This window comes from Lycium ferocissimum, chromosome 5, assembly GCF_029784015.1.
Source record: "Lycium ferocissimum isolate CSIRO_LF1 chromosome 5, AGI_CSIRO_Lferr_CH_V1, whole genome shotgun sequence".
Classification (NCBI taxonomy): domain Eukaryota; kingdom Viridiplantae; phylum Streptophyta; class Magnoliopsida; order Solanales; family Solanaceae; genus Lycium; species Lycium ferocissimum.
Window position 1 is genome coordinate 70,593,241 of NC_081346.1, and position 13,036 is coordinate 70,606,276.

The following is a 13,036-nucleotide window of genomic DNA, read 5'->3' on the forward strand; positions in this document are numbered from 1 at the left end:
CCAAAGCGGCTCGATTCTGTTTGGTAGACAATCAATTGTATCGCCGGTCTTTCTTCGGACCTCTACCTAAGTGTTTAGGCCTCGGAGAAATGGATTATATGATGAGAGAAGTCCACGAAGGAACCTGCGGTAACCACTCCGGTGAGAAAGCCTTGGTTCGAAAGATTATCAGAACAGGTTATTACTGGAACCGAATGAAGGACGCAAAAAATTTCATTCGCAAATGCGACGGGTGCCAAAAGCACGCGCCGATGATACATCAACTGGGGGAGCTACTCCACTCGGTGTTGTCGCCTTGGCCGTTTATGAAATAGGGGATGGATATTGTCGGTCCTCTGCCTTGGGCCCCAGGTAAGGCTCGTTTTATTTTATTTACGACTGACTATTTTTCAAAATGGGTTGAAGCGCAGGTTTTTGAAAGGGTTAGAGAAAGGAGGTTATTGACTTCATATGGGACCATACTATTTGTCGGTTCGGCATTCCAGATAACTTGTGATAATGGTCCTCGATTCCATTGAAGAAAGTCAATAATTTTCTTGAGGGGTCAAGATCAAAAAAAGATAGTGTCAACTCCGTATCACCCGAGTGCAAACGGACGAGAGGAATCCACGAACAAAACCATAATCCAAAATCTAAGGAAACGAATGGAGACATCGAAACACAAATGGAAGGAAGTGCTACTGGAGGTGTTATGGGCTTACAGAACGACATCAAAGTCAAGCACGAGAGAAACACCATTTTCACTAGTCTACGGGGCTGAGGCTTTAATTCCCATAGAAGTTGGAGAACCGAGCCTTCGGTTCCAATACGCTGCTAATGGGTCAAACGAAGAGGCTATAGCCGTAAAGCTTGACTTAACGAACGAAATACGCGAAAATGCGATGGTCCGTTTAGCGGCCCAAAAGCAGCGAATGGAGAGGTACTATAACCGAAGGGCAAACCTTCGGCATTTTCAAATTGGGGACTTGGTACTCCAGAAAATTACCCTACATACCAAGAACCAAGATGATGGAAAATTAGGTCCACGGCGGGAAGGACCTATAAGGTAACTGAATAACGGGCAAGGTGGTCGTATCGCTACTGGAAACCATACGGTCAACGGCTACATGTCACGACCCCGATTCGCGAGTCGTGGTGGCACCTACACTATCCCTTCGAGTAGGCGAACCACATTACTAATAACAAGTTAAATAAGCGGAAAATTAATTAAGAATAAGTTATCAAGTTTAAATACTTATCATAACAAGAAATGTCACGACAACCCCAAAAATCTGTCAAAGGGTACAAGAGCGCTAACATAGGACGGAATAAAGTCCGAAAATACCCGAAGGCTACATATTGTCGTCGAATACAAAAACAAATAGATAGAGGAGGTCCTTCAGGGGCCACGGATGACAGAAGCTCACCCCGAATAACTAAAAGATATCACCCTCACGTATCGACGACGGGCGTAGAACGGAGCTCGGATCGTACTCGCACTCAACAAAAGTGCAAAGAAGAGTAGTATCGACAACACTTGTACCGGTAAGCATCATAGGCCGACAATGATTAGATAACGCATGAAGAAGTCAAACCAACAAGTAGCACATAGAGCAAACAGTATGGTCACGTATCATATACAAGTAAGGTGTAAAGGAATCATGAAATCAACCAAGACAGATATAATTCACCAAATGATCACCAAATATATGGTGGATGAATGCAAAGCAATACAAATAGTCACCTCTCACACTCCACTCTCGTACACACATGCTATGGCAATGCCTCATAGTCATGACCCATGGGGGACCCGCGAAGTCCATGTACCACTCGTGCTCTCCCGAAAAACCCCTGAGGCTATTAATCACTCTCAATCTCCCAAAGACCCTGAGTCTCTCGTCACTCTCAATCTCCGCAAACCTCGGAGTCTCTCACTCAATCTCCCAAGAAAAACCCTCTCTCTCTCCGTCACTCTCAATCTCCGCAAAAGACCTCGAGTCTCTCGATCACTCACCTCACCAATCATCACAACAATAATATAAAAGACATGTCATGCATGATATCGGCCTCAACAATATCACCAATATATAGTCAACCAATACAAGTCATATTAATGTTACCATTCCTTTACACATGGTGAGTGAGCTAGTATGTGACAGAGATACGAACAAAGATAATCATAGAAAATAACACATATGGCGACAAGCCCACATAGCAACTAACAAAGCCAAACTAACCGGAATCACCTCTACTTCATGCCCGAAGGCCTATATGTCGTCCCCGTCACTTTCTACAACTGCATACGATTCTCTAATCAGAGTCTAACTAAAGTAGACCGTAACCTACCTCAATGCCGAGCGGTGCCACGAACAATCAAACTAATGTCTTCCCTTTGCGTAAAGCCTCTGAACGATCAAAATCTATAAAATATGTGATCTACGTTAGAATACGAATCTAAGGACACCCATATTGCTATATTTATATTCGAAACCCAAAAACACAACCCAAAGTGGCCTTGGGCCCACAAGGGAAAGAAAGAGGAATTTTATTTTAAAAATAATTTCGCCCATTATCTAAGGATTATATATTATTAACAATGTTTCTATCAATTTCATCCATAAATATACTATTCAATCATTGATTTTTATTTATGGTAGCAACATTTTGGTTCTTTCCAAAAGGATAGACAAAATCCACTTTTCGTAATTCAAATACCATGATTCGTAGGTAGCAAATTCACTATTCTACTTGAAAACTCAATGTATTTAAAATTTAAGTGGCAACTAATAACACTAATCTAAACTCATGGATGATATCATTAAATAATGGATGATATCACGAGGAAATACTTAATTTAAGATAAGAACATATATTATCATCCAAACTTAATATGTAAGGTTTAAAATCAATTAATTTAACATTACATTCCAAAATTAACATTTAAAAAAAAAAAAATGTACCTTTTTTTTATTTTTCCCATGAATACGCATACAAAAACGTGTGAAGTAATCATTTCATTTTCAAATTCCTAACAACACTACAACCCCCACTAAATTCTTATTAATTCTTTGGAATATACAACAAAAGTTGACAAGTCACATAGAATAAAGAAATTACCACCAAGCATTTAAAAATTGAAACTACTAATACAAAGGACAAAGAAAACTCTTCATCATATAGATGGAAATGGGATTTTCTCTAAGTTCAAGCATTGAAACAAATGTATAATGCAAGAACACATCCTAATTTGGAATAAAAATCTTACAATTTCTTTCGATATTTACTTCTTTTCTATCTTTTGCCTTATCAAGTAAATCAAAACAAAAACCTTTTACTTAATTCCTCTTTTATTCCTTTTCAACCTCCTAAAAGTGGTTTGCCCACTACATTATTTCTAATAGAGTACATATTATTGTCAACTATCCTTGGGTTACGTGAGCACCGTCCAACATAATTTGTCCGCAACATTTTTTTTAAATATAAAACTTGATTTGTTAAATCTTCGATGAAATATTTCTATTGAAATGAACAATTGAAAAAGAAACAATATAATTAAAGAAGATAAGAACTCACGTCATCATGATTAGCTATATTAAATGGTTTAGTAACTTTTACGTGAGACATTAAACCTTCTATTTTTTTTTCCTACTTAATTATATTTCAAATGTCATTCATTCCTTCTACTTTTTTCCCACTCCTTTATTTTTAGCTAACTACACATTTTTGCCAACTTTTACGTGAAACATTAAAACAGGTTGGGCTGCCTACTTAATTATTATTATTATTATATTCATTTTTACATTTGGCTTGCCCACTTCCTTTTACATATTAAATGTCTTTTTACATATCATAAGACATCAATTGCCCTTTCACCAAAATATATATTATTAGTCCTCAGATTAATTCACTCTATTCATTATCTCCTATAACTATAATATGTATTAAAATTATATAAATAAATACAATATAGTCCCATACCCTTTTCGTAGTTTTAAAGTGCTAAACGACAAAATGGGTCGTTACATCAGATACCAATCAAACAATCGCTCGTCCTCGAGCGACTAGGGTAAAAGTGGACAAACGGAGGTACCTGAACTGTCGAACAACTGAGGATGTCTACTCCGCATATCTGCCTCGGTCTCCCAAGTGGACTCCTCAACCGGACGGTGCTTCCACTGCACCTTGACTGAAGCAATATCCTTGGACCTTAACTTTCTCACTTGCCTATCTAGGATTGCTACCGGCTCTTCCTCGAAGGATAGATTCTGATCTAATAGTACCGAATCCCACTGAATGATATAAGACCCATCTGAATGGTACTTCTTCAGAGATAGAAACATGGAATACCGATGAACACCTTTTAAAACCCGGTGGCAACGCCAACTCATAAGCCACCTCGCCAACACGACGAAGAATCTCAAAAGGGCCAATAAACCTCGGCTCAACTTACCTTTCTTCCCAAATCGCATCACACCCTTCATGGGTGAAACCTTCAATAGGACCTGCTCCCCAACCATGAACTCCATATCACGAACCTTCCGGTCAGCATACTCCTTCTGCCTACTCTGAGTCGCCGTGTTTTCCCTGAATAAGCTTCACCTTATCCAAGGACTCTCTTAGCAAATCCGTACCCCAAGGTCGAACCTCAAAAGCATCAAACCACCCAATAGGAGAACGACACCTCCTACCATATAAAGCCTCAAATGGCGCCATATCAATACTAGAATGGTAGCTATTGTTGTACGCGAACTCGCCAAGGGTAAGAATTTATCCCAATGGCCACCAAAATCAATAACACACGCCCTCAACATATCCTCAAGTACCTGAATAGTCCTTTCGGACTGACCATCGGTCTGCGGGTGGAACGCGGTGCTAAGATCTAACTGAGTTCCCAGTTCTTTTTGCAAAGTCCTCCAGAAATGGGAAGTAAACTGAGTGCCTCTGTCAGAAATGATGGAAATAGGAACCCCGTGCAATCGCACTACCTCCCGGATGTAGATCCTGGCCAACTTCTCCGCATTATAAGTAGTCTGAACCGGAATGAAGTGGGCGGACTTAGTCAACCTATCCACGATAACCCAAATCGAATCAAACTTACCCGTAGTCTTCGGAAGACCAACCACGAAATCCATGGCGATCCTTTCCCATTTCCACCGGAACGGGCATTCTCCGAAGCACACCACCTCGGTCTCCGGTGCTCATACTTAACCTCGCCGGCAATTCGAACACCGTGCAACAAACTCCACAATGTCTCTCTTCATTCTACCCCACCAATAGTGTTGCCTCAAGTCACGATACATCTTTGTTGCTCCCGATGAATGGAGTATCCGGAACTACGAGCCTCCTTCAAGATTAACGGAATCAAATCACCAACTCTAGGAACGCAAATGCGCCTTTAATCCTCAAAATACCCTCATCATCAAGAATAGCCTCCTTGGCTTCTCCACTTAGCACCTTATCCCGAATCTTGCACAATTTTACATCCTCAAACCGTCGGGCCCTAATCGCTCCAAAAGAGATGACCTCGCCTCCACACAAGCTAACCTTACCAGTTTCCGAAATATCGAGTCTCACCATACTATTAGCCAAACACCGCACCTCCATGGCTAAAGGACGCTCTTCCACAATCAAACGCGCCAAGCTACCCATACCACCGCCTTTCGGCTCAACGCATCGCCTACCACATTTGCTTTTCCCGATGATAAAGAATGGTAATATCATAGTCCTTAAGCAACTCCATCCATCTACGCTGCTTGAATTTAGATCCCGCTGATTAAACACATGCTGAAGACTACGGTGATCCGTGAACACCTCACAATGGACTCCATACAAGTAATGTCTCCAAATCTTCAATGCGAAGACTACTGCAGCCAACTCTAAGTCATGAGTGGGGTAGTTTTTCTCGTGAACCTTTAGCTGTCTCGAAGCATACGCGATCACCCTACCCTCTTGCATCAACACACAACCCAAGCCAATCCGAGAAGCATCACAATAAACAAGAAAGTCCTTTCCCTCTACAAAAGCCAAAATCGGGTCAAGTCAATAAAGCCTCGAGCTTTTGAAAGCTCTCTTCACACTCATCGGACCATTGGAAAGGCACATTCTTCTGAGTCAACCTAGTCAAATGGGAAGCAATAGATGAAAACCCCTTCACAAATCGGCGATAATAACTCGCAAGGCCCACGAAGCTCCGAATCTCGCCACCGACGTAGCACCCCAATCTCTAACCGCCTCAATCTTCTTGGGATCAACCATAATCCCATCTTTGGACACAACATGTCCCAAAATGCCACGGAACCGAGCCGTAACTCACACTTGGAAAACTTGGCATACAATTTCTTCTCTTTTTCAACAAGCCAAGCACGATCCTCGTGTGCTTCTCGTGATCTTTCTTACTCCGGGAGTACACCAAGATGTCATCAATAAACACGATCACGAATGAATCCAAGTATGGCTTGAAGATCCCATTCATCAAATTCATGAATGTTGCGGGGGCATTAGTAAGCCCGAAAGACATCACCAAGAACTCATAATGACCATAACGGGTCCTAAAAGCGGTCTTCGGAATATCCTCCGCTCGAATCTTCAACTGATGATAGCCTGACCTCAAATCAATCTTAGAAAAGATTGATGCACCCTGAAGCTGGTCAAATAAGTCATCAATGCGGGGTATTGGATACTTATTTCTGATTGTAACCTTATTCAATTGCCGGTAATCGATACACATCCGTGGTACCATCCTTCTTCTTCACGAATAGAACGAGCACCCCAAGGAGAAATACCGGGTCTAATAAATCCTTTGTTCAACAAGTCTTGCAAATCGCTCCTTCAACTCTCTCAACTCTGCGCTCCATCCGATATGGTGGAATAGAAATAGGTCGGGTGCCCGGCTCCAAGTCAATGCAAAAGTCAATATCTCGATCGGGTGGCATTCCGGTAAATCGTAGGAAAACCTCTGAGAACTCACAAACCACTGGCACTGACTCTAGGGAAGGAGTGTCCACACTAGTATCCCGAATATGAGCCAAATATGCTAAACATCCCTTATCCACTAATTTCTTTGCCCGAAGAAATGATATGATCTTCTTAGGTGCTTGGACTAGAGTACCCTTCCACTCTAATCGCGGAATACAGGCATGGCTAACGTGATTGTCTTGGCGTGACGATAAAAATAGCATGATAGGAGATAACCAGTCCATGCCCAAAATAATATCAAAATCCACCATATCCAAAATAACCAAGTCTACCCACGTATCATACCCCATAAGGGTGACTACACAAGACCTATAGACCCGATCTACTATCACGCATAATCTCCGACAGAGTAGAGACACGAATAGGTACATCAAGCATATCACAAAGCATATCCGGACCCGTGGAGAAATAAGTGGACACATAAGAGAAAGTAGAACCCGGATCAAATAAGACGAGGATTGGTGACAAACCGAAATAATACCCGTGATAACCGCATTAGAGGCCTCGCCTCTCGGTCTACCCGAAAAGCATAGAAATGGGAACGTCCACCTTCGGACCGTGTGCCTCCACGACCACCACGGATCGCCCGAGATCCTCCTCTCACCGACCGAGCGCTTCCCCTACCTTTAACCGATGACCACCTTCGCTAGGCCGATGGCCACCTCTCGCTCGATCGCGAACCCCTTATTAGAATATCCTCCTCCTCTAGCCGGCGGTGCTGGAGGCCTAGATGTTTGAACTCTAGAACCTTGCCTGGATCTAGGACACTCTCTCGCGAAATGCCCTGTCTCACCACACTCAAAACATGCTCCTCTGGCCATAGGCTGCTGAACTGTCATAGAATAACTAGAATACCCCCCGCGGTCTGAAGGTCGAGAGTAAGAACCTCGGGAAGTCTGCTCAGAATTATGCCCGCTATAACCTGAAGAACCACCTGCTAAAGCCTGAAGTGATGACTGGATGGGGCGGCTGTAGGGATGATGACGAACCCCGTCATGGCGTCCCCCACCTCTAATAGGACCTTTGAAACTATCAAATCCACGAGCTTTCTTGTCGCCACCCCCACTATGTGTCCGACCCATCTCTCGACTCAACCCTCCCGGCATGCTCTACTACCGACCGAAATGAGGCCCCGCAGGCCTCTAACTGTAAGGTCGCCAGCCGAAGCGAAAGGTCCAAACCCTTCACAAATCTCCTCACTCTCTCAGCCTCTGTGGGAAGTAATGCCGTCGCATAACGGGACAAAGCGAGAAATCTGGTCTCATACTCCGCAACTGACCTACCCCGTTGCTCCAATGTCGAAAACTCATCCTTCCTGTTGTCTCTCAGAGTACGAGGGACATACTTCTCCAGAAACACCTGATAGAACTGGGTCCAGGTCAAAGGTGGCAAGCCAACTGGTCGACACTCCATGTATGATCTCCACCACTGTTTGGCATCCCTAACTAACTGGAAAGAAACATAATCGACCCCGTGAGACTCCACTATACCCAACTTATGAAGCATCTCATGGCAGCTAACAATAAACTCATACGCATCCTCCCCGGGAGTACCATGGAACCAGGGAGGAGACATTTTGGTAAACCCCTCGAACAATTTTCGCTCCTCTCTGGTCAATACTGGCCCATCTATAGGCCTTAGAGCAAAATCAAATACTGGAGTAGCATCAATACGGGGCGCCACTGCTGCTGCCGGTAATATTCCCGATGTCCGAAATCCTGGAGCAGCCGTAGCATCGGGAGTATGACCTCCCACTCTAGTCTGCGAGCCATCCGAGCAACCGGAATCATTCCCGCCCGAGCCAAACCGTCAAAGTATCCCAACACTCGAAACACGGCCCCTCGAAAATCGGGAGTAGCAAATACCCCGGGTCGTGTCTCGGCAGCCCTAATCTTCTCATCCGAATATTGTCAAGCTCCGAGTCAACTCTATGTCGTGTCCCGAGCAGTGTGTCGGTGCTTGGTTCCTATCCGGAATAGCTACACGGCTCGCCCCCGCCACGTCCCCGCCACGTCCCCCCGCCGCCCACGGACACCGCCGGGCAACGGTATAGATGCGGGTGCGGTGTGCAGTAGGTGCAGGCTCCTGGCCTCCAGTAGAGGTCGATCGCGTCCTCACCATCTGTGAGCGAACACAGAAATGAGGTTAAGATACCAATCTGAACAATCTCGCACGAAAAGAATGAACCAGATACCAATCGGATTGAACTAGCACGAAACGAGAAAAAGAAGTGAAGTGTTTCCTAAATGTCCTATAGCCTCTCGAGGATGGGTACGGACGTCTACGTACCAATCCGCAAGACTCTACTAGACATTGCTCTTGTACTCATTAGACCAATTAACCTAAAAGCTCGATACCAACTTTGTCACGACCCAATTCGCGAGTCGTGGTGGCACCTACACTATCCCTTCGAGTAGGCGAACCACATTACTAATAACAAGTTAAATAAGCGGAAAATTAATTAAGAATAAGTTATCAAGTCTTAAATACTTATCATAACAAGAAATGTCACGACAACCCCAAAAAATCAGGTCAAAGGGTACAAGAGCGCTAACATAGGACGGAATAGAAGTCTGAAAATACCCGAAGGCTACATATTGTCTGTCGAATACAAAAACAGAAATAGATAGAGGAGGTCCTTCAGGGGCCACGGATGACAGTAGCTCACCCCGAATAACTAAAAGATATCACCCTCACGTATCGGCCACGGGCGTAGAACCGGAGCTCCGGATCGTACTCGCACTCAACAAAAGTGCAAAGAAGAGTAGTACGTACAACACTTGTACCGGTAAGCATCATAGGCCGACAATGATTAGATAACGCATGAAGAAGTCAAAACCAACAAGTAGCACATAGAAAACAGTATGGTCACGTATCATATACAAGTAAGGTGTAAAGGAATCATGAAATCAACCAAGACATATATAATTCACCAAATGATCACCAAATATATAAGTGGATGAATGCAAAGCAATACAATAGTCACCTCTCACACTCCACTCTCGTACACACATGCTATGGCAATGCCTCATAGTCATGACCCATGGGGGACCCGCGAAGTCCATGTACCACTCGTGCTCTCCGGCAGAAACCTCGGAGGCTATTAATCACTCTCAATCTCCTCAAGAAAGACCTCGAGTCTCTCTGTCACTCTCAATCTCCCAAGAAAGACCTCTCGATGAGTCTCTCTCGTCTCTCTCAATCTCCGCAAAGACCTCGAGTCTCTCGATCACTCACCTCACCAATCATCACAACAATAATATAAAAGACATGTCATGCATGATATCAGTCTCAACAATATCACCAATATATAGTCAACCAATACAAGTCATATTAATGTTACCATTCCTTTACACATGGTGAGTGAGCTAGTATGTGACGAGAGATACGAACAGTGATAATCATAGAAAATAACACATATGGCGACAAGCCCACATAGCAACTAACAAAGCCAAACTAATCCGGAAATCACCTCTACTTCATGCCCGAAGGCCTATATGCCGTCCCCGTCACTTTCTACAACTACATACGATTCTCTAATCGAGTCTAACTAAAGTAGACCGTAACCTACCTCAATGCCGAGCGAATGCCACGAACAATCAAACTAATGTCTTCCCTTTGCGTAAAGCCTCGAACGATCAAAATCTATAAAATATGCGATCTACGTTAGAATACGATCTAAGGACACCCATATTGCTATATTTATATTCGAAACCCAAAAACACAACCCAAAGTGGCCTTGGGCCCACATAGGGAAAGATTGGTTTTATTTGAAAAATAATTTCGATTATCTAAGGATTATATATTATTAAAATTGGTCAATTTCATCCATAAATATAATTCAATCATTAATTCTCCATCTATAGCATTAGGACGTGATTTTTAATTACTCCAATATCTTTAACTTTCCAAAATCGAGCTTTTCGTAATTCAAATACCATGATTCGAAGTATTCATATTATTCACTACCAAAATACTCAATTTCATAAGACCTACCATGTTCTAATTTAAAATTGGATGATATCACTAAATAATGGATGATACAAAGACAAATACTTCAAAAGATGGAAGTGAAATAATATCATCCAAACTCAATAAGAATAAGAACATAATTAATTTAACATTAATATGTAAAATTTAACATTTAAAAAAACATAAAGGACACTTTCTAAAGCAAAAGCAAATCTGAAAATTCCCTCCAAAAGCATACAAAAACGTGTGAAGTAATCATTTCATTTTCATATTCCTAACAACTACCTTGATTATTAATTTATTAAATTCTTATCAATTCTTAGTGTACAAACATTTCTAAATAAACCAGAAATTAAGCATTTAATGGTACTACCAATTAAAGGAAATGCGTGACCATCAGATGGAATGTGATAATTTTCATCTGAAACAAATTCATGTAAGAACACATCCTAATTTGGAATAAAAATAGAATTGTCTTCTAGCATATCCTTATCAAGCTTTTAAAGAATCAATTTTTAAATGACTAAATCATGGGCCATTTTCAAAGCTTGTAGAAACCTCCTAAAAGTGGTGCTACGGTGTATTCAAAAAAGCAAGAAAATGTGAGTCATAGATTGTCATAACTACCATACTAAACTAAACTTCCTGCAACATATTCTTTTTTGTATAAAATAATTGTACCATACGATTTGTTTGTATTTGGTGGAAATAAAATAAAGCTTCACCGCTCACTTCAACATTAATTGACAAAGCCCCTTTCGTCCTTTTCTCCCCTAGGTTAGAAATCGGTGAATAATTTTTCCTATATTTTTTTTTTTCCTCTTTCTTTCGTAATATATCTTGCACGGAAACAAGATTTTTCCTTCTACTTTTTTATTTCAATATAACGTGCACAACACAAGGTTATGATGACTAAATGCACAAAACAAGGATGCATAAAACAAGGAATGCATAAAACAAGGAATGGTTAATACTTTTATTATTATTATTATATTTAATTTTATATTTCAAATGTCACTCATTCCCCTTCATAATGAAAACTCCCTTCTTTATTTATTTTTCCTTTTACATATCATTCCTAAGACATCAATGGCCCTTTCACCATGAAATATATCGTTAGTCGATTACTTCGCTTTATTCATTATCTCATATAAACTATAACATGTATTCAAATCATATAAATAAATACAATATAGTCCTATACCCTTTTCGTAGTTTTAAAGTGCTAAACGACCAAACGGGTCGTTACAACACAACAACTGGAACGTGGCTCATTTGAAAAAATACTATTGCTAAGGTATGGTCCTTTGACCCTTGTGGTTATTTTAAAAATTCTCACCCGTGCCTTTTTGCAGAAGTCTTATTGAGATAAATACCGAGGTATTAGAACTAGGACTGAAAGCACGTGTTGCACTCTTTTCCTTAGCCTGGTTTTGCCCTAAAGTGGGTTTTCCGATGAGGTTTTTAACGAAGCAACAAGTACAACGTGTTACCCTATGAGACGATGCTAAGTGTCTATGAGCCCGAATCTAATTATTCACCAGGGACTGGATAGTGTCTCCCCACTCAACTTCCGGACAAATTAAACTACTATACCCACATCAAGGAGAAGAAAAGCTCATCAAAGCAAAAACAAGAGACAAAGTCAACATCAAAATGATTTTCGAAGTTTGTATTTCTCATTTTGTATAAATTCGAACCTTCTATGCTAAGTTTCAATGTAAGGGCCAAACAATCAAATGAATCGTGTCAGAGTAGTATTCGCTACGGCTAAAACTTAGGGAATCGAATGAAATCCTTAAATTTTGTAGAAACGTTTGTGATATGAGGAAGAAGTATTGTAGAAAAACGCGTCTTGGGTATGTTCTCTTATTAGTGACCCTCCACCGGGGACTATCGTCAAAAACTCGGCTAAGGCAGAAAGGTCGTACTTAACCGAGCCCAATTCCCTTTTAAACACTAGAATGGATGCTTATGTCATAAAATTAAAAAAGGTACAAAGGTTATGATACCTGAACCTAACCCGCTAAAAACAAACAGTCGGTAGAAGGTCAAACAATTAAATTGATTTTCTCGCACCTACTCTTTTCCATCCTCAAGATTATCGTAA